We start from the raw sequence: 20,602 nt of genomic DNA, 5'->3' as shown, positions 1-20,602 counted from the left end.
CTCCTTCCATGTGCCTATCTTTGCTTAAAATCAGAGCTTTTTGCCTCTGCTTGCACTCACTTTTTCTGAGAAGATTCTCAGAAATGTTAAGGAGGTCAGTACTAAGTTTTTCATCACAGTAGAAGTCAACAGATGTTAATACAATATAAAGCACAGTTCCTAATTATTATGGGCTGAACTGTGACCTCCAAAATTCGTATGTTGAAGCCGTAACCTCCCATAGCTCAGAATGTGACTGCATTTGGAGACAGAACCTTTGAAGAAGTAATTAAGCTAAAATAAAGTCATTAGGGTGGGCCCTAATGCAGTATGACTTGTGTCCTTATAAGAAGAAAAAAAAAGGACACACACAGTGGGATGACCATGTAAGACACAGGGTGAAGACACCATCTGCAAGCCAAGGAGAGAGGCCAGAGGAGAAACTAGCCCTGCTGAAACCTGGACCTCAGACTTCCGGCCTCCAGAACTAGGATGAAATAAATTTCCATTGTATAAGCCCTTAAGTCTGTGGTGCATTGTTACAGCAGTCCTAGCAAACTAATGCCGTAATAAAATATATTTAAAGCATTTGTAGGTGCATCAGCAACAGATATTGCCAAGGCAGGATTATAACCCACTGGATAAAACAGGAGTGCTATGAGCATACTAATACAAGTAAACCCATGAATACAGTGAGAGCCTGATGAGGTTGATGGTTTCCAAGAACCTCCCCACCAAATACCAAATGCTGATTAATTTGAAAGGGAAGGCCTAACAGATGCCACCTCAGCCAGTCAATCTCATCAGTTAGGGGACAAAGTGAAGCTGTGCGCCATTCAAAAACAGCAATGAAAAGGATTTATACAAGATTGTTTCTGCAGTGGGCCTGCCCACATACAAAGCCTGATAAACAGAAGTTGTGGGATTTCCTACAAAATAACCGGCCTGCACTCTTCACAAATGTCAAGGTCATGAAGGTCAAGGGCAGGCTGGGGAATATTCCAGACTGGAGGAGACTCCAGAAGCACAGAGCCAAATGACCCTGCAGTGAATCCTGCTGCTCAAAGGGACATTACTGGGACTGCTGTTGCAACTGTCCAGATTGGGGTCTGATGGTGGTCATGCATCACAAAATCATAATTTTGTGATTTTCATGATGGTTGTATTAGGATTATGTAAAAGAACGTCCTTATTTGTAGAAAATACACATTAAAGCATTTTGGGGGTAATGGGACATCTTGCCAGCCGCTTACTTTCAGATGGCTAGAGGGGGGACAAGGAACCTCCATATACTCTACTTGCAACTTTCCAGTAAGTTCTGAACTTCACAAATATAACTTGGAAAAACTGAAAAAATCCTATATATTGAAAACGAGTGGAGTGTTTGATCTGTTGCAGGAAATGGCACTTGACTAGATAATATGCAACCATTAAAATTGATTACTATAAAAAGACCAAGCAGGTAACAAGAAAAACATGTTTATGAAATTAAACCATGTCAGTATAATCACAAATGTGTTAAATGCAAGTACAATGAGTCCTATGTCCTCACTTGACATCATTGATAAGGTTCTTAGAAACTCCAACTTCAAATGAAATGACATACTGTATGCCGCAAGAACTTAACTCTTGTTTATATCTGTTAGTGTATGGTAAAATCACTTTTGTTATACAGTATGTCATTTCACTTGCAGTCGCAGTTTCCAAGAGCCTATCAATGCTGTTAAGTGAAGACTTACTATTTGTACTCCTTTTTTGATGGTGAGTTATCTCCAGCAGTATAGTTACAAATAATTTTTGTTTTCTTATTTATACTATTTTTCTTCTAAATACTGACATACATGTATTAATTTTATCATGAGGTGAAAAAATTAGGGAGGAGGAGCACCCCTGAGCTATCAAGCCTCATTAGTGAAGGTGATTAGCAAAGACAAAACAAGACCAGGGGAATTATCACATGGAGAGAGGGTTTGTAGAGAAAAGCCCGACAGGGGCGAAGAACCTCCTGAGATGAAGAAGGATGAGGGGAGAAATTCGAGGAAAAGCATTGAGGCATCTGAATTTTGAGGGCTTGAAAGAAAGTTCTACTGAAGGAGTAGGAGGGCAGGCGAGGCCCTCAGGCTGGGCAGCAGTACGGGTATCTATCTAGCTGGGCAAATGAAGTGTAGGGTTCCACACAGGAGCCACCTCTCCTTGTCACGTACAGGGAGAAGCCTGAGGAGCCTACAATTAGGACAGTTTGGTTCCTGTCCTTTCGACCTTGAACGAGAACCCAGAGCTCACAGCTCAGTCTATAGAACTAGCCTATGACCAGCCGGGCACGGTGGCTCATGCCTGTAATTCTAACACTTTGGGAGGCTGAGGCGGGTGGATCATGAGGTCAGGAGTTTGAGACAAGCCTGGCCAACATAGTGAAACGCTGTCTCTACTAAAAATACAAAAAATTAGCCAGGCATGGTGGCGGGTGCCTGTAATCCCAGCTACTAGGGAGGCTGAGGCAGGAGAATCACTTGAACCCAGGAGGCGGAGGTTGCAGTGAACCTAGATCATGCCATTGCACTCCAGCCCAGGTGACAATGTGAGACTCTGTCTCAAAAAAAAAAAAAAAAAGAACTAGCCCATGACCAAGACAATCCACTCCCCACGAGAGCTGGAAAGTGGTCTCCAATTGACCATGAAGAAGCAATGAAAATGCTGAATGAAAAAATATATACAACATGCTTCCACTTATCAAAAGGTCAAAAACAGGCAAAACTAAGCAATCTGCTGTTTATGGATTGTTATGAACCGAATTGTGTCTCTCCAAAATTCTATCTTAAAGTCCTAACCCCAGGACCTCAAAATATGACTGTATTTGGGGATAAGGTTTTTAAAGGAGTAATTAAGTTAAAATGAAGTCATTAGGGTGGACCCTAATCCACGAAGACAGGTGTCATAAGAAGAGCAGATGAGGACTCAGACACAGAGAGGTGCCCATGTGAAAACAGAGACAGAAAGGCGCCATCTGTCAGCCAAGGAGAGAGGCAGGAGAAGTCACCCCTGCTGACACCTGATCTGGGACTTCCAGCCTCCAGAACTGGGAGAAAGTAAATGCCTGTTGTTTCAGCAGCCCAGCCTGTGGGACTTCGTTATGGCAGTCCCAGAAAACTAATAGAGATATATAATACAGGTTGAATATTTCTAATCTGAAAACAAGAACTCTGAAATGTTCCAAAGTCTGAAACACTTTGAGTGCCAACATGATGCTCCAAGGAAATGCTCACTGGAGTACTTCAGATTTCGGATTTTTGGATTAGAGATGCATAACCTGTATGTATGGTACAAAACCCAAATCTGAAACACTTCTGTTCCAAGCATTTCAGACTAAAGGATACTTGGCCTGTCCTATATGGCAAAACTACAAAGTACAGGAATTATTAACACAAAACAGAGGGCCATCACTACCTTGGAAGATGAGATCCAGAAAGCTTCACAGGAACTGGGGATGAAGTTCAATCTCTTCAACAGGGTGGGAGTCACTCAACTTGTTCATTTCATCACTCTTCATGTTTCCCACTCACATTTTCTTCACTGTTTTGTATGGATGATATAAAATTATTAAAGTGATAGCTGGAGCTCTGTAACAGCACTGTCCAATATAGTAGCCACTAGCCACATGGGGCTCTTTACATTTAAATTAATTAAAAGCAAGTAGTAAGATCAGAAATGCAGTTCTTCATTCACACTAATCACATTTCCAGTGCTCAATAGGGACATGTGGCTGCAGGCTACTGATTTGGACAAGACAAATATAGAACATTTCTATCATTGTAGAAAATTCTATTGGACAGTGCTGCCCAACACAATTTGATGGACAAGAGGCCTTGGAATGAGACACCTACGCACCAGAATCCTCTCTCACTCCAAACAAGAAACACACCCCACCCACTGTACTACTGCCCATCACACTTCTGAAGTGTCCTTGCAGGAAGTTAGTGAATCATTTCCAACAGAGCCCTTGCCAGTGCTTAAATCACCACCAAAATCCCTTCCCCTTCCAAGGTCCTGGTGGCCTCGGAACCCCCTTCTCAGCCCCCTACCCAGGGCCCCTATCTAGCATGAGTTGCATCTGGAGGTAAAATCTCAGGGGAGTTCACACCAATGCAGTGCCACATTATGGCCACTGAGACAAGTACACAAAAGAAACCCAGAGAGAAAGCACACTCACCATCCTACCAAGGAGCTAGAACCAAAGCTCACTCAACAAAGATGGAGCTGAAGGAGTCACCAAAGGGAAGCTCTGTACTTCTGAAGTCAAGGTACTTGAGTACTAATCCCTTTCTTTTCTCTCTGGTTTCACCAATCTGATCATCTGTCAATCAGGTTTCAGTTTGACCTGTCCCTCATTCAACACCATCTCATAAAACCCGCCTCTCCTGTCTGTGTGACGGCTTCTGCTGAAATACATCCAAATAAACACAGGCAGCACCAGACCAGCCAAGGCCGTTCAGATAAGCATTTCAGAACTCAACCAGCAGGGATGTGTGTTGGTGGGTACCCCTGTGACAGGGAGTCTCAGTCTCCTCCAGGAGTCATGGGGGGTGGGGGGAGGCTTCAGGCATGACTTGTCTAATTGGCCTACAAAAAGCATTACTTACTCTCCACTTATCTTTGATTACCTTTAAAAAAAAAAAAAAAAGGCTTGAGGGGGGCCTTCTAGGTACAGAAATTCTGTATTCTCCATTCCCCAATCCCCAGGCCTGGTTTTCTAAGATAGTTTTTAATATTGCCAGAATATTAATGCTGAAGGGTTTTATCTATCTAAATCTTCTCCCTGATCTGACGATATCTGACAAACTCATTACTCTCTTGGATTTTTGGCTGGAACCGGAGCTAACACATCCTGCGGGCTGTCATACACATTCAAGACTCTTCCCATCCACAGATCATAACACGTCTCCATTTCCAGTTTGGCAAAATTTTTTAGTCTTTTTTTCTAAATGAATGTCAGGATATAATCTGGATACATATTAACATGCACAGAACTGAGTCCAAAAACGTTTTGAGGCCAATTTTTAAAATCATATTTTCTAAATTAAGTCATCAACTTCCTGTGCTGGGAAGTGATCAGTTGGTTGGGGAGACCATTTTATTGCCTTAACTTGGTATTTTCTGTGTTATCACTGCAAGCTTACAAAGCCTCAAGAACTTAAAGCCTCGTGAACTTAAAGAGCTAACAAGCCCGTGTGTGCTCACGAACCCCACCCCTGGTAGTTCTCAGAACCCAACATTGCAAAGCCAGCAGCTCTCTCTAGTTCCCACCTTTCTCCAAAATATTCTCTGGAAGGCATGAGCCTCTGCATCCCAATTATCTCCCATTTGTCAATCAAACCCAAGGAAACTCCTTTCCAAATGGCAGTGTGGCCTGCAGCTGGCCAGAGAACAAAGCGGGAAGGCAAACAAAGAGCAAAGGGCACCGGAAAACTTTAAATAAAAAAAAAAAAAAGCCTTTGTTGAAGCTTTGGGGTGGGGGTGGGGTGGGGGTGGGGTGGGGGTGGGGTGGGGGTGGGGTGGGGTGGGGGTAAGGGTGGGGGTAGGGGTTGGGGTAGGGCAGAGTATGGAGGGAGATGGGGGTGTCTATCACTCCAAAGGCCCTACTGTGGGATCTCGAGGCAGGAATAACCATCCTTCAAGGGCTTTGCTTTTAATAAAACCTAATTCTCAGCCCATTATCTCCATTCCTTGCACAGAGTGGAGGGGTTTGGGATTCCCCAGGACTGAGCAGCGTGTGGCTCCCGCCGGGGCCTTCACCAGGGTGGCTATGACATGGGACCTAAGGGAAGGAGAGGCCAAATGCCTGGGTGAGACCGAGATCTGGAAAGATGCTGGTCCCCGCCAAAATGTAATTCCAAATAGAAACAACAGGGAACCCTAAAAGTGATCTACAAAAGCCCTGCCCCAGGGTTCTGATTTTTCTCCCACATGACCATTGTGATGCATTTAAATCAAATCAACTAATCAAAATACCTAGGTCTTATCTAAATCCTGTTGAATAACACAGAAAATAAAACAAAACTCATGAAATAAACAGGAAAATGTGAACTGTGAATATTTTATATTAGGAAATGCCTTTTTAAGTAGCAATATGGTTCCTTTTTTTTTTTTTTTGAGACAGAATTTCACTCTTCTTGCCCAGGCTGGAGTGCAATGTCGCGATCTCAGCTCACTGCAACCTCCGCTTCTGGGGTTCAAGCGATGTTCCTGCCTCAGCCTCTCCCGAGTAGCTGGGATTACAGGCGTGCACCACTACGTCCTGCTAATTTTGTATTTTTAGTAGAGACGGGATTTCACCATGTTGGTCAGGCTCGTCTCGAACTCCTGACCTCAACTGATCCACCCGCCTCAGCCTCCCCAAAGTGCTGGGATTACAGGCATGAGCTACCGCCCCCGGCCATGGTTACTTTTTAAAAGGCGCATTTATCTTCTTGAGACATAAAGATGCCATCTTAAAGGGGCTTCACATTTAGAGGAGCAGGAGACGAGGCCATGTGAGCAGCCCAGATTGTTGGAGCCAGGGGGGGCCCACCAGGGCCATCATTCTCCCGCTCCCCTCGCCATTTCCAGGGTGCAGAGCTAGACAGAACTGGACCGACAGCGTGGGCCGGTAGACGTCGGCGTCTGTCTACACCACGGCCTCCGCACACCCACTTGCTTCCTCCCCACACCGCGATCTGTCTACACCAGGGTCTCCGCTTACACCACGCACTGTGCACCCACGCACGCCGCAGCAGCCCCTCCGCCAGAGTCACAGCCTCTTCCTGCCCTCACGACGGAACCCGGGACCACCATCCCCCCGCCCCGCCCTTCCCCTCAACCCCCAGCCCGGGCTGCTCCGGAGGGTTAAGCGATCCCTGACCACACCGCCTCTACTCGGGAAATACAAACCAAATTCCGCTCCCGGGATGAGGTTTCTCTTCTGAAGAAAATCAGGTTTTTCAGCTTGGGGGTGGGAAGGCAGTAATTGCAGGACTCAGGGGTGCTTTGCCTGCAGCAGGGAGAGTCACAGATGAAAGGAAAAGATAACGTTACCTGCTGGGGCATCTTTCTTCTCACCACGGGTCACGAACCCACTACTTACCATTTAAGAGCCCGCAGGAGAGGATTCCTAGGGATATATAAATACAGACCCAGAAGGGGCTCCCCCTGACAGTCAGACTTCCTGCCGTTTCTTTTATCCAGGACTGTCGGGAAATTCAACCTCTTCAAAAATCTCGAGTGAGGCCGCTTTCAACTTCTCTGGCTCCCAGAGCAGATGCACAAAGGCAAGGCTTGCCAGGACCCCTGCGGTCGAGGGCCTTGGGTTGCTACTCCAGGTGACAGCCTCCCATCCTAGGCAAAGGGTACATTTGTGGGGAGGAGGAAATCTTTTGAGAGTTCCATTTCTAACATCCAATTATTTGAAAGTTGCCATCGGTTTTATAGGTTTGGAAATACAGTATTTTAATTTGGTATGTAATATTTCAGATGCATTTCAAAAAAGTGAATGAACACACCAGGCCAAATGAAAGGCTCTTTTCTCAATCCCCCCTCCAATGGCACCCACAATCCTGAGTTTATATTAATATAGTACTTCCCTACAGTATGTATCCCAAAGCAGTACGCAAGATTTCCTTGCATAGGTTTAACCTTTACATAAATATCAAGCCTCCTACAACTTGTATTTCCTGCTCAACGCTAAGCTGTGAGATCTATCTATGTTTGAACATGTGGCTCCAGTCAATAAATATATCACAAGTTTTCTCCCACTGTTCTGTCGGTGAACATTTGGGTTACTTGCAGTTTTTGCAAATTCCAAAGCTGTTATGAACATTCCCGTTATGGTTTCCTTGCGCCCTTATCTGAGGGGTTCTCTGACCTATGCCTGGGAATGGAATTGCACTGAGTAGGAAAAGCATGATTCAGCTTTTCCAGTAATTGCTAAATTGCCCAATAATGTAGGTATAACGGGCTGTACCAATTCCACGCCCTCCAGCAGTTTCTTCTCTCCATAACACTTTTTCTTTCTTTTTTTTTTTTTGAGATGGAGTCTCACTGTTGCCCAGGCTGGAGTGCAGTGGTGCCATCACGGCTCACTGCAACCTCTGCCTCCCGGGTTGAAGCAATTCTCCTGCCTCAGCCTCCTGCGTAGCTGGGATTACAGGCACGAGCCACCACTCCCAGCTAATTTTTGTATTTTTAGTAGAGACGGGGTTTTGCCATGTTGGTCAGGCTGGTCTCAAACTCCTGACCTCGTGATCTGCCCGCCTCGGCCCCAAAGTGCTGGGATTATAAGCGTGAGCCACCACGCCCGGCCTCCATAACACATTTTTGCCAACACTTGGTATTGTCAGATTTCTATATTTTTGTAAATTTGATGGCATCAACGCTTTTTCTAGACTTTTGTGAATTTGATGTTACTGCCTTGTGATTTTAACTGTGTTTCCCAGGTTCATGAGTGTTTGGAAGGTTTCCTCCTAGTGAACTGCCTGTTTATATTTTTGAGATCCATTTATTTAGAGCATAGCTGAACATGGGTTTAAAGACTTAAAGGTACAAACAATGGACTACAAACACCACTGCTCAATGGGAAGCAAATAGTGCCAGATTAGAGGACGCAGATGCAGGAACACACCTGGGTAAGAATCACAACCTCCTCTTCCACTGGACGCTGATACCCTCCTGCAAGACTCAATGAAGACACTGTTTCATCCTAGATCTCTAGCCACTACTGGAAGACACTCCTAAAACTCCTTCCTGGCTTAATGTCTCTGTCCTACCCAGAAACAAGTGAAGCCAGGCTGGGATGCGATTGAAGCTGTAATCAACGCTTCTGCCTCCCTGCCCATGCATTCTCTTCCAACTCTGCTCTCAGAGGCTGATCGAGGCCACGCCACTTGCTCAGAAATGGCAGAATAAAACATGTGTCCGTGTGCATTAACAAGAAACAAGGGGCAACTGGACAAAACGAGCAGGAGGAAATCACTGGCAAGACTGGAAAGGAGCTGGCGATGCTCAGAGACCTCTGGCTGGCTGTGTCCTGCACAGGAGGTAATGTCCTTTCTTTACTCACTCCTCTCTGCTGCCAAAGCCCACTCTAGTGTGACAGGCTGTCCACGAAGCAGGTTGGTGAGGTTCTTCTTCCATTTTTTTCATGTTTATGGCTCTCCCATTTTTTCTTTGCTTTCTAACTGACTCTGAACAACTTCTTGGACAAACAAATGATCACAGAATAACCTCATTTGGAAGACAGACCGTGTAATAAAATAGAGAACTGGAGCTTCATTCCCCCATGCCTAGCCAATAAAATACTAAATCTTACTTTCCAGTGAGACCAGTAAGAGGATTCCACAGTCCCGGGACACTTCCTGAGAGTGGGAACACCTGGTACCAAGGAAGGAGCAACCGCTGCCTGCAAAGCTGAAGCTGTTCAGTGTGGGACCCACTCCCAAGCCCTGAGCGAGGACAGGGGCAAGGACAGAGGAGCCAGGAGTCCCAGGGCCCCAGGCACACAACGCTGGGCTACTGGGCAGATCACACCCTCAGGTGGACACACTGTGAAGGTGCCTGTCTCAAATCTATACCATGAAAGCGCCCCAATAGGACACTGAGAAGGTATGTCCACGCACACTAGACATACTGCACGCTAGATGTGGTTGGGGGGTGCCTCGGCGTCTCCGTTTCTGTTGCCAGGCGACTCGAGACCTAGAGCTGCTGACCCGCTGTGTGTGGACCTGGACAGACCCCCTCACTCTGTACAGGCTGCATAGCTGCCCACACCTACAGGGCGGGCCGGAAGACCACTGCGGTCCCTTCCATCTGAAGCAGTGGGCTCATGACAAATGCCGAAGCCAACATCAGACGCCAAAACTCTCTGCACACAACACAATAACTCCCTAAAACTGGGCCAAGGACCTGGCTTTGGAAAGGCTGACTCAGGAATTTCTTGAAGTCCAAAAACTTAGCACTAAGCTTTATAATCTACATTTGTGCACCCCGCCTCCTTGAGGAGCCTTCAGAGGGAGAAATGATATTGTTTTATGGCTGATCCACACAGGAGACACACTCTGCACAGGAAAAAGCTCCAGAATAATCCTGGCTTCGGCCCATAAGAACAGTGGGTGTAATATTAGCGGGGAGGGGGTTACCATTCCTGTAGCCAAAGCTCCTGGCTGAGCCAACCAGAACAGGCAAAAAGTCTCCAGGGCTTTTTCTCCCACACTGACTGGGCCCCAGTGCAGGGGAGTTAATGGCTTCAGCCAAGTCAGTGGTAAGAGCCCAGTGAGGGTCAGAGGTGTTCTTAGGATGGATTGCTCTTTTCTTAGAAAATGGCAACCTCTTTCCCTCACTTTCTGGAAGAAAGTCTGAAGAGAAAATCCAGAACCAGAGAGCAGCCCAAAGGGCCACCGATGGAGACACCAGCAGGACCAGCAAGGACCCACCTTGGGTACCGACCCAGGCACAGGGGCCAGGGAGCCACTGTCAGCCTCAAGCAGGGAAACGCTAACTGTGGAATGAACGAGTTCCACATAAGGAGGCAGGAATCTTCTCCTGTAAAGCTTTTTCTTCATTTTTTTTTCTTTGATATTCACTAAGAAGACTTCTCATACCTTTTGGGATTTTGATTAACAACAAATATAAGTAAGTGTTATGGTTTTCTTCTCATAGACGCTGCACTCCTTATTAAACTTATAGATGCTGTACTCCTTATTAAACTTATTCCTAAGTGTTTTATGGTTTTTGGTTCAAAGAGGCCCCTAGCAATGCATCCAGAAGCTAATGGGTTTTCTATGTTAATTAACATGTGGCCACCTTGCTCTCCTTAAGTTTCAATAGTTGTCAGTTGATTCCCTTGAATTTTCCAGCTTATTACCTACAAATAGTGACAGCTTGCTCTTATCTTTTCTAATTATCATATTGGCTGGGATGACCAGAGCAGCACTGGACAGTAACGGTGACAGCAGAAATCTGTATCTTGTCCTGTGTTTTACCTTGAAATGGAATATTCACTGAAGGTCTTTGAAAGAATCCTTTTATGGAGTTAACTAGGCCTATTTTGCTAATGTCAGCAAAGAATGCTGACATTTAGCACAAGCATTTATAGCATCCACTGAGATGATTTTTCCCTCTAAAATTAAAATGCCCTCATGTGGATTTTTTTAATGCTGAACCATCCCAGAATTGCTGCTGTTCTTTTAACACAGTACCAGGGCTTATTTGCTAAATTCTATGCAGGACTTTTCCATCTGTATTTTCAAGTGTTCAGAGGGCATCTGTAGTTCGATATTTTAGTTTTCTACTGTTACATAACAAATTGCCTCAAACTTAGCAGCTTTTCTAAACACCAACTATGTATTAGGTTACGGTTCTGTAGATCAGAAGTCTAAGAAGAGCATGGCTGGGTTCCCAGCTCTTACACAGCTAAAAATCAAGGTGTCAGCAAGGCTGTGTTCCTTTCTTTTTTTTTTTTTCTTTTGAGACGGAGTCTCACTTGTCGCCCAGGCTGGAGTGCAGTGGCACAATCTCACTGCAACCTCTGCTCACTGCAACCTCCGCCTCCCAGGTTCAAGCAATCTCCTGCCTCAGCCTCCTGAGTAGCTCGGATTACAGGCACCCAACACCACTCCCGGCTAATTTTTGTATTTTTAGTAGAGACGGGGTTTCACCATGTTGGCCAGGATGGTCTCGAACTCCTGACCTCTGGTGATCCACCTGCCTCGGCCTCCCAAAGTGCGGGGATTACAGGTGTGAGCTACCGCGCCCAGCCCTAGCTGTGTTCCTTTCTAGAGGCCCAGGGAAAGAATCTTTTGCAGGTTCGTTCAGGTTGTTGTCCATATTCCGTTCCTTTTGGTTGCAGGACTGCATCCCTGTTTCCTTGCTGGGTGTGGGCTGCAGCCCCTCTCGGCTCCTGGAGGCTGCCCACATTCCCGGCCCCGGGCCTCTCACCTTTAAAGCCAGCACAGGGGCCGGGCATGGTGGCTCACACCTGTAATCCCAGCACTTTAGGAGGCCAAAACGGGAGAATCACTTGAGGTCAGGAGTTCAAGACCAGCCTGGCCAACGTGGTGAAACCCCATCTCTACTAAAATACAAAATTTAGGCGGGCATGATGGCAGATGCCTGTAATCCCAGCTACTCGGGAGGCTGACACGGGAGAATTCGCTTGAACATGAAAGACAGCGGTTGCAGTGAGCCGAGATCCACCACTGCACTCCAGCCTGGGTGGCTGAGCGAGACTCTGTCTCAAAAAAGAAAAAAGAAATACATAAATCTATTTTTAAAAATGACTCTACTCTTAGTTGGTAATTCAGGCATTTGGTGATACAGGGAAGCCAAGGTCCCTCCATGTCACCCGCATGCCAGTACCTCCCACCAGACACCTATGGCAGCTGAGACTGCTTGTGTATCAAGAAAACTTGAGCCCATGTCACAATCTTTCAAAAATATTCAAACAGCCTCCATCTTTGACAAATGTCCAAGGTTAATGTTGCAAAAAAGGACAAAATCCATAGAACACATTACTGGAAAAGTTTTCCAAAATCTGTCTTCCTTCCTCTAGAAGAGAAATTCACACAGTGCATACAATATTGTGAAGATGAAAAAGCAGCATCCCCCTAGACCATCTCTCCTTAGACTGCGTGTCCTTCCTTGCCAGTGCCGCTCCACTGGGTATATTCGTAGCCCTGACTCTGTCTTGGCTGAACATCAAAGATGCAACCTTGGTTCCCCCGCTTCCCCACAATGCTGTCCCCATCCAGTTTATCTTCAGAAACACCACTTTAAAAACAAGAGAATTAATTCTCCTCAGATCCCTGTTTCTCCTGGCAAGGTGATCAGATTCCAGGTTTTTCCTTCGGCTTCTGGAAAGATCTCACCATATCCGGATTTTGCGCAGCCAACAGAAGTGTGAATAATCACTTGACAGTTTCTTATACCTCAAAAGTGCCTGCTCACATCAGCATGTTTCTTACTCACTCTCTCTGCTTCTGGTTCCCATTAGAGAAATTGCCTCACTGGACACCAAGAAATAGAGACTTATCTGCCCCCTTCCCCTTAAAGTTTAAACTCATAAACTAGATGGGAGAAACGTTCACATGTATGTTATAATCCCTTTTAAAATTACTTCTAAGGGCACTTTTTTTTTCATTTGGGCTTAGAACTGATTAAACAAAACAATGTTCTGTCCAAACCTGCATTTTTCTTATTACTTTCTAATCATTTTACCACCAACATAAAGGCCTGTTCTTTTCCAACACTGGGCTCTTTAATCATTCCTGACAGGCCTCTGCTTTCCGCTTGGCCAGGCCCCAGCAAACACCGTTGGGCTCCACCGCCCTCGGCTGCTCTCCCTAAGTCCTCTCTGCCCGGTAACACAGCTCATTTAAAGAGCGAGTGGGAGCAAAAGGAAGGAAGGGGAAGGCCCATGCTCCTCGTGAAAGCTCCTCTTCCGTGTTCGGTGCAATGCAGCACTGGCAGCTGGATGCACACATAGACCCCGTAAGTGCATACGAGGCATGGGTGGGTTGCGGAGCCCCACCCTTTCCCACACAGCACTGTGATCAGAATAACTGCTCCCAAATTAAGGGAAAGGCTGGGAGTTTTCAAGTCCCATTAAACTTGATAGTCAAGCTACTTATTAAAATTAGCAATTAAACTTATAGAACTTAATTCTCAAAGTAAAATCAAACATGGTCTCTTGTTTTAGGCCAAAATAATCCCACAGGGGAAGCAGGGCAGACATTCCTATCCCACTTATACAGAGGAAAGAAGGTGATCCAGGTCTTCTGGCATGTTCTCCTCTAAGGCATTGCCAGAAGTTATGTGGTTAATAAATGTTATAATAATAGTCTCACGGGGTTGGTGATAATGTTAATAGTACAACCTTCCATGGCTTTAGGAAAATTTTGTCATAAAAACAAAGTGATATCGGGTGATGCTCTGACCAAAGAACAGGATTTGGAAGTGGGGGGTATTCCAGGTGGGGGGAACCACCTGGCCAAAGGTGTGAAGGTGAGCCTGAGATGTGGGGTGAGCTTGTGGAGCAGAAGACGGGGGCTGAGGACAGGCTTCCAGGCCCAGGGGCATCTCATGAAGGGGTCTGGGGAAGCTGCCTCACTCCAAGCCTCACCCTTCTTTCTACATAAAAACACTCAAGAGAAATAAGTGGGATGTCCACACCAAAGTTCCAAAGGCAGCCCGGGGCCTGATCACCCAGACTTCCCTCCCTGAGGATGGGTCTGCTTCTGAGGGAGTCCCTGTGTGTGTCATTGCATCCACCTGAGGATGCGTGGTAAGGAAGGTGGACATGTGGACAGAGGGCGCAGTCCCCCTGCCTGGAGCCACAGAGGGTGAGACTGAAGAGGAAGGGAGAAGGAGCACCAGACGGGCCACACACAGGCTCCATCCTGACCTTGCCACGGCGGGGTCCGCACACCCCGAGAACCCCTCGGGCCACACCCCTGGGCCTCTCTGACTCCCACAAGCCTGTCCACAATCACTGATCCCCCCATGGTTACCGGTTCTGGAAAGAGTCTCAAGTGGCTTTGCCAATTTAGTGAAGCATCCGTTATCTGGTTCCTTCTCTGCAAATGAGTCTTGTGTCCAGAGCCTTTCTAACCACTTCCATCCCAGACTTCCCTCAGAGGAAAGGTGACCTGTGGCCAACTCAGAGCCCAGAGTGACGACAGCTGTCATCTGGATAACACCATGTGGCTGGCATTGTGCTCAGTGCTGGGTGCATATCCCATGCCCCAAACCTCACAAAACACTGTGGGGAGAGAAGTGGTGTCTCCGTTTCAGAGATGGACATTTGAGACCCAAGATACTAAATGACCTGCCCAAAAAACACACTAGAGAGCCAGGATTACAACCCCAAGAGGTCCTGCAGAACCCCACCCCTTTATTTGTGACAACTTTATGGAGGTGTGATTTATACATGACAAAGTGTTCCCGTTTCAAGGGCAAGATAAACGTACAGCCAGGTGGCCAGCACAACACAGAGCCCCACTTCCCCAGGGAATGAGGACAATGAGGAAATGCCAGCAAGGAGGGCATCTGCCCAGAGATGCCCGTAAATCACCAACTCTCACAGGACTTTAAAAGGACAATCTTGTTTGCAAAGCTGAATTTAGATTACCCTTCTCCTGACTATCAGAGTCACAAGGCTGACTCCAGCCCCAGTGCAGAAGGAGACGCAGCACAGAGCGACACATGATGGCAGGCAGGCCCGGCTGCCTCCAAACAGGCGTGACCAGGTGCTTTCCACGCTTGGCACATGGCTGAGCAAGGCCACAGTCACTCCAGGAAGCTGGGAGAAGCCTCAGACACCCGATGCCGCGTGGCCTGAGCACCACCATCTTGTTGGTCTTCACTCTGTTACTGTTCTGCTGATGAAGCAACAGCAGAGGCTGCTTTCCAAACAGAGACGGCAGCGGGAATGGCAGCCTGCTTCAGCACGTGTGTCAGGACAAACAGCCGCCAAGAGCTGCCTGAGCCCACCAGGTGGCCTCTTCCTGTTCCGCTGACTCCGGTCTGACCTCTGTCCTCCAGAAACACATGGACGGGAAAGGGCCCCCAGGGGGTGCGGGGGATGGCAGAGCAGGAATGTATCTTGGAGAAAATGCACAGGAACTAATGAGGCAAATAGGTGGCCTTATGTGCTGGGAGCCTCTGCAAAGGGCGACTGCAGACACCAGGCCACAGCTGAGGCTGGGCAGTTGTGCAAATATTTGGGGAGCTACAGACAGAGCAGGGCCCGGCACTTACCACGTGTGGGGCCCCAGGTCAATGTCCCCCGTTTGGCCTCTTTCCTCTTCTGTCAAAGGAGACTATGGAACCCTGTGTCCTTCCTGTGCGCTGCATGCGAACACCACCCCACCAGTCCCGGTGCCTTCGGGTGCACACATGGGGTAAAGAGGTATAGCAGATACACCTGGGGAAAAAGGTCTGCTTAGAGCTGAGCAGCAGGAGAGCTGGGAACTGGCACTGAGCAGGTGGGCAGGAGGGGACAGAGCCTCCTCCGTCCCCAAGGAGAAAGATGGAGAGGAGGGGGCAGCTGGGACCAAGTTCCTCAGAGGTCCCCACGCTCTGCCTGACACTTCAACCCTTAGACACACACACCAGCAAGCTACACACAAACACACACATATACACTCACACACAAATGTGTGCACACAATACATGCGCCACAATCTCCACATGCACTCACACATACGCACACGTACACATACACCAGGAAACTGGTCGCAAACACACACACACACACACAGGTGCACTGTGCATACACACACATACACGTTACACACGCGACACATATGCACACTCGAACACATACATCCACCAGGAAACTAGGAATATGAGACCCAAGTTTATTAAAGTATAAAATCTACATTTGACCTGTGAATGCAGGCTTGATAATTTAGTAAAACATTAATCGATAAGTACCTAGAGACCAAAAGAATGCCAGCCTGGAACCCACTAGATGCACTCACCAGTAAGATAAGTTTTAAAGCCTGCAAAGTGACAGACAGCAAGTCAGCGGGGCTCCAGATAAGCCTCCCTCCAGTGCTGGGTAGGCCCCCAGATAAGCTCAGGATGCGGCGGGTCCCCCAGGGCCGCCAGGGGGTGGGGGGCAGGGCCCCAGCAGCCTCGCATCCAGAGGCCCAAGCGCAGAAGCAGAAGCCAACTGGACCCCGCAAGGGGCTGCAGGAAGGGCAGACGGCAGACACGAGTCCTCCAGCTGCCTCCCGCACAAGATGGTCAATGGCAGCGGCTGAGAGGCACAGCAGGCAGCCGACTCTGGTGCAGGCCCCCCGCGCAGGGGACGGTGGCAGCGCGGAGAGATCCTCCGGCTGCTTGGAGCAGGAGAGGCTGGCAGGGACGCGAGGGCGCCGGGCCTGCACGTGGGACCCGCAGGAAACAAGTAATGAGGAAGGCACCGCGTGGCATCCAGAACATTCAAAAGCAGCCAAGGAGGCAGGAAAACGACAAGCTTCTGGAAGAGAGGGCTGACAGTGAACCAGGACAGGCCCCAGGAGAGGACTCCTCGCGGGGCACGTGGGTTCCATGGACTGGGGGCAGCTGGGCCGCCAAGGCTACTCCCACCCAGAGTCAGCACTTGCCACAAAACCACAGTCTTAAAAGTCCTTCATATTGTCAGGACCATTAGACCCACTTCGCACCTCAATTCTGTGCAAACAGAGGCATATGTTCCAGCTTGAAGAGAAAAAAATAATAAGCCAAGAATGCACATCTGTTTTTAAGAAGGAAATCCATTATTAATTAAAAAGAGCAACTAGGAAGCAAAGTTCTGGGTACTAAAAAACACATCGTTTAATCAGATACTGGACTATAAATCCCTTTTCTGGGCAGATTGTTTTTTAAGCTGAAGGGTTTTTAATGTGTACTACGAGGAAGCTGCACAAGGGGCCCCTCAGCTCAGCCAGACTGAATCCAGAGCCAGGAAGGTTGGGCAGAACCCCCCCTCCACTCCACCATCCTTCAACTAGAGAAAAGAACTGTCTTGTAAAACTGTGTTACTTGACAGCCCAACTATATTCTTCTGAAATGCAAACTATACTATAAATATGTATAATATGTTACATGGTATGTATAACACATAAATTATACAGCATATTTAGTGTAAGTTAGACTATCTCCAACTGTACCCATGGGAAATGCAAATCTGCATGTCAGTAGTTTGTGAATGTTTCTGATACCTGTGGGATATCATGAAACACCAATAACTAGGAGGTAGTGATAGTTTACTAGTCACCTCAAGTATAACCAAACCAACAGTGTCCTCATTGGCTTATCTTCCCACCCACTTAGAACTAAGATCTTTGTTTTCCAACAAGAGAAAAGGCTCACGTCATTTCAAATGTGGGCTCAGTACATTATCTGCCTTCTACAGGCGGTTAAAAATAAAAGTGCTCTGGGATGGGTGTGGTGGCCCATGCCTGTAATCCCAGCACTCTGGGAGGCTAAGGCGGGCGGATCATCTGAGGTGAGGAGTTTGAGACCAGCCTGACCAACATGATGAAACCCCATCTCTAGTAAAAATACAAAAATTAGCCAGGCATGGTGGCACGCACTTGTAATCCCAGCTACTCAGGAAGCTGAGGCAGGAGAACCGCTTGAACCCAGGAGGTGGAGGTTGCAGTGAGCCATGATCTCACAAATGCACTCCAGCCTGGGCGACAGGGCAAGACTCCATCTCAAAAAAAAAAAAAGTGCTCTGAAAGAAAAAAACAAAAAAATAAAAAGGAGCTTTGTTTATTTTTCCATAGCTACTGTGTGAGGAAAAGTCAGCTGTACCTTTGCCAGGTGTAGGTGGGGGGGCCTACCCTCAATTCTGGAGCAGCAGGCCAACAGAGCCAGAGGCACTTGAAAAGAGGCCATTAGCACAGAATACCTCCCTCAATTCATTCAACCAGTCCCAACATTTAATCCACACAATGGGTAACATTCCTATTTTTCAGATGCAGAAACTGGGGCTCATGGAGAGGAAATATTTAATAACTCACAAGGGTTCCCCACCACAGATGATGGCCTGACTCATCTAAGTAGTCAACAAGTAAGAGACGCATACTCACACAACAAAGAAGAGGAAGGAGAAACAATTATTTTTAAAGGTTTTCTCAATTTTTCTTTAATTCTTTCTTCATAGTAGAAATATCTCATTTCTAAGCCAAAGCTCAATTTCTATCCTCAGGTATCACAAAATGAAGTAAATTTCCCCTTTGCTGTCAGGGTCTTTTCCCTTCTTTCACTCCAGGAAACCCAAATCCCAGGCCCTCCATCACCTCTCCACCAAGCCCTCCATCACCTCTCCACCAAGCCCACCCTGCTTGTAGCTCTCACAGCCAGGGCCTTCCCACGCCTCAGGCCCCTACTGAAAACAGATCTCAAAAGCAGTTCCCAATGGGGAGCTGGGTGGTCTCGGCTGTTTATGCACTGAGACCTCCTGAACTGCCAAGGATCTCCGTAACACCAAGGGCCCTCCTTGGGCGACACTGCTCCCACCCCCACCAGACCCCATGGGGCCCTCCCTGAGACATCCAGCATCAGTTGGAGAGCTCAGTCTCAACTGAAGCAACAAGAAAGGGGCACTGTTGAGCTCACTGTAAGAGGAAACCGCTTCATCAGCATGGAGTTAATAGGTAAACATTTTATCTGCACTGGCAAGACAAATGACCATTTAAAAACCATATCCTCAGGAATGGAAATCTGACACATGCTGCAACATGGATAAGCCTCGAAGGCATGCTAAGGGAACCGGGCCAGTCACAGAAGGACATAGACTGCATGTTCCACTTCTACAAGGTCTCTAGGGTGGTCAAATGCATAGTAACAGAAGGTAGAATCGGTGGCTGCCAGGGTCTGGGGGAGGAGATGGAGGAGGCATTATTTAATGGGTGCAGAGTTTCTGTCGGGGATGATGAAATGAGTTCTGTGGATGGCGGTGATGGTTGCAAAACAATATGAATGCGTTTAATGCCACCGAACAATACTTATGATGGTAAATTCCATGATATGCATATTTTACTATGATAAAAAAAGAAAAAAATACATATACTTAACCAAAAGCAAATAAAAAAATACATGTTCTCCCCTAAAGTATAAGTGCACGGAAAATTAAAACTGCCACATCAAGAGAGCAATAGGATTTTTTTTCTGTGCCCCTGACTGCAGTCGGCCCAGGAGGAACCCAGACAGATGCTGCATGGAGGGGTCTCAGATGCCCACACCCCAACCCGCTGGCTTCCCCTGCCCAAGGAAGTCTGGGAAGGGTGATCTGCTCCAGTTCTTCCCATTGGGCATCAACTCACTTCTACAACACAAGCCCCCAAAATAAATGGAAATGAGGCTGCTGGAGTGGTCTGTGGCCCCAAGAGGTCGATTTGTTGCGTTTTTTTTCTTCTCCTCAAGTCAAAACTTAAGCCATTCCTACATATCCAAATCTTCCATGGAGTATTTTCAAGGCAGACACTTCTGGAACAAACGACCCCAACCTAAATATTTTCTGTAAAGGGAAGAACAAAGATTTTCTCCTAAACCAGCCCCTAAGTCAGCAAATGGGAAGTGGTTTCCCCACATTCTCAACATCCCCAAAGGGACAACTGCCCACCCCTTCCCGGTGAGCATTGACAACTCTGTAGACAAAGAGGAACAAAAACAAACGCAATTGGCTTGAGACCAGGTTTACTAGGAGCTCATAAAAATACCTCAGACTGGGGTCGTGGAGAGAGTCCACGGCAATAAAATGCCCATATTTATTTTATGTATTTAAAGGGATATTGCTGCATTCTCAAAACAAAATCCATTTAATTTCCAAAAATACAGTCAGTGAACAGCTGAAATATTTTTAAAGGAGAGTGGTTTTAGATATTCAAAGAAACATGTGAACCATCCCACAAGGTAGGAATCACTGCCCTGACAGGTCATCGTTTTTTTTGGTTTTTTGTTTTTTTTTTTTTTTGAGACGGAGTCTCGCTCTGTCGCGTAGGCTGGAGTATAGCGGTGGGATCTCAGCTCACTGCAACCTCCACCTCCTGGGTTCAGGCAATCCTCCTGCCTCAGCCTCCCGAGTAGCTGGGATTAGAGGCGT

At 47.1% G+C, this 20,602-nt stretch overlaps 1 protein-coding gene across 6 annotated transcripts in view; it reads right to left on the bottom strand.

The window, feature by feature from the left end:
• ROR2 (receptor tyrosine kinase like orphan receptor 2) overlaps positions 1-20,602 on the bottom strand; it is a 222,325-nt gene that overhangs the window by 155,870 nt on the left and 45,853 nt on the right. For 2 of the 6 annotated variants that reach the window (XM_063650264.1, XM_063650263.1), the window contains exon 1: positions 3,424-3,539. The exons of the other annotated variants lie outside the window; for them this stretch is intronic. The gene's annotated coding sequence lies outside the window, so the exon portion shown is untranslated. Of the gene's footprint in view, positions 1-3,423; positions 3,540-20,602 lie in introns of those variants that run through there. 6 annotated transcript variants of the gene reach the window in all.

Source organism: Pongo pygmaeus, chromosome 13, assembly GCF_028885625.2.
Source record: "Pongo pygmaeus isolate AG05252 chromosome 13, NHGRI_mPonPyg2-v2.0_pri, whole genome shotgun sequence".
Lineage (NCBI taxonomy): Eukaryota > Metazoa > Chordata > Mammalia > Primates > Hominidae > Pongo > Pongo pygmaeus.
This window is presented reverse-complemented; position numbering and strand designations above follow the sequence as displayed.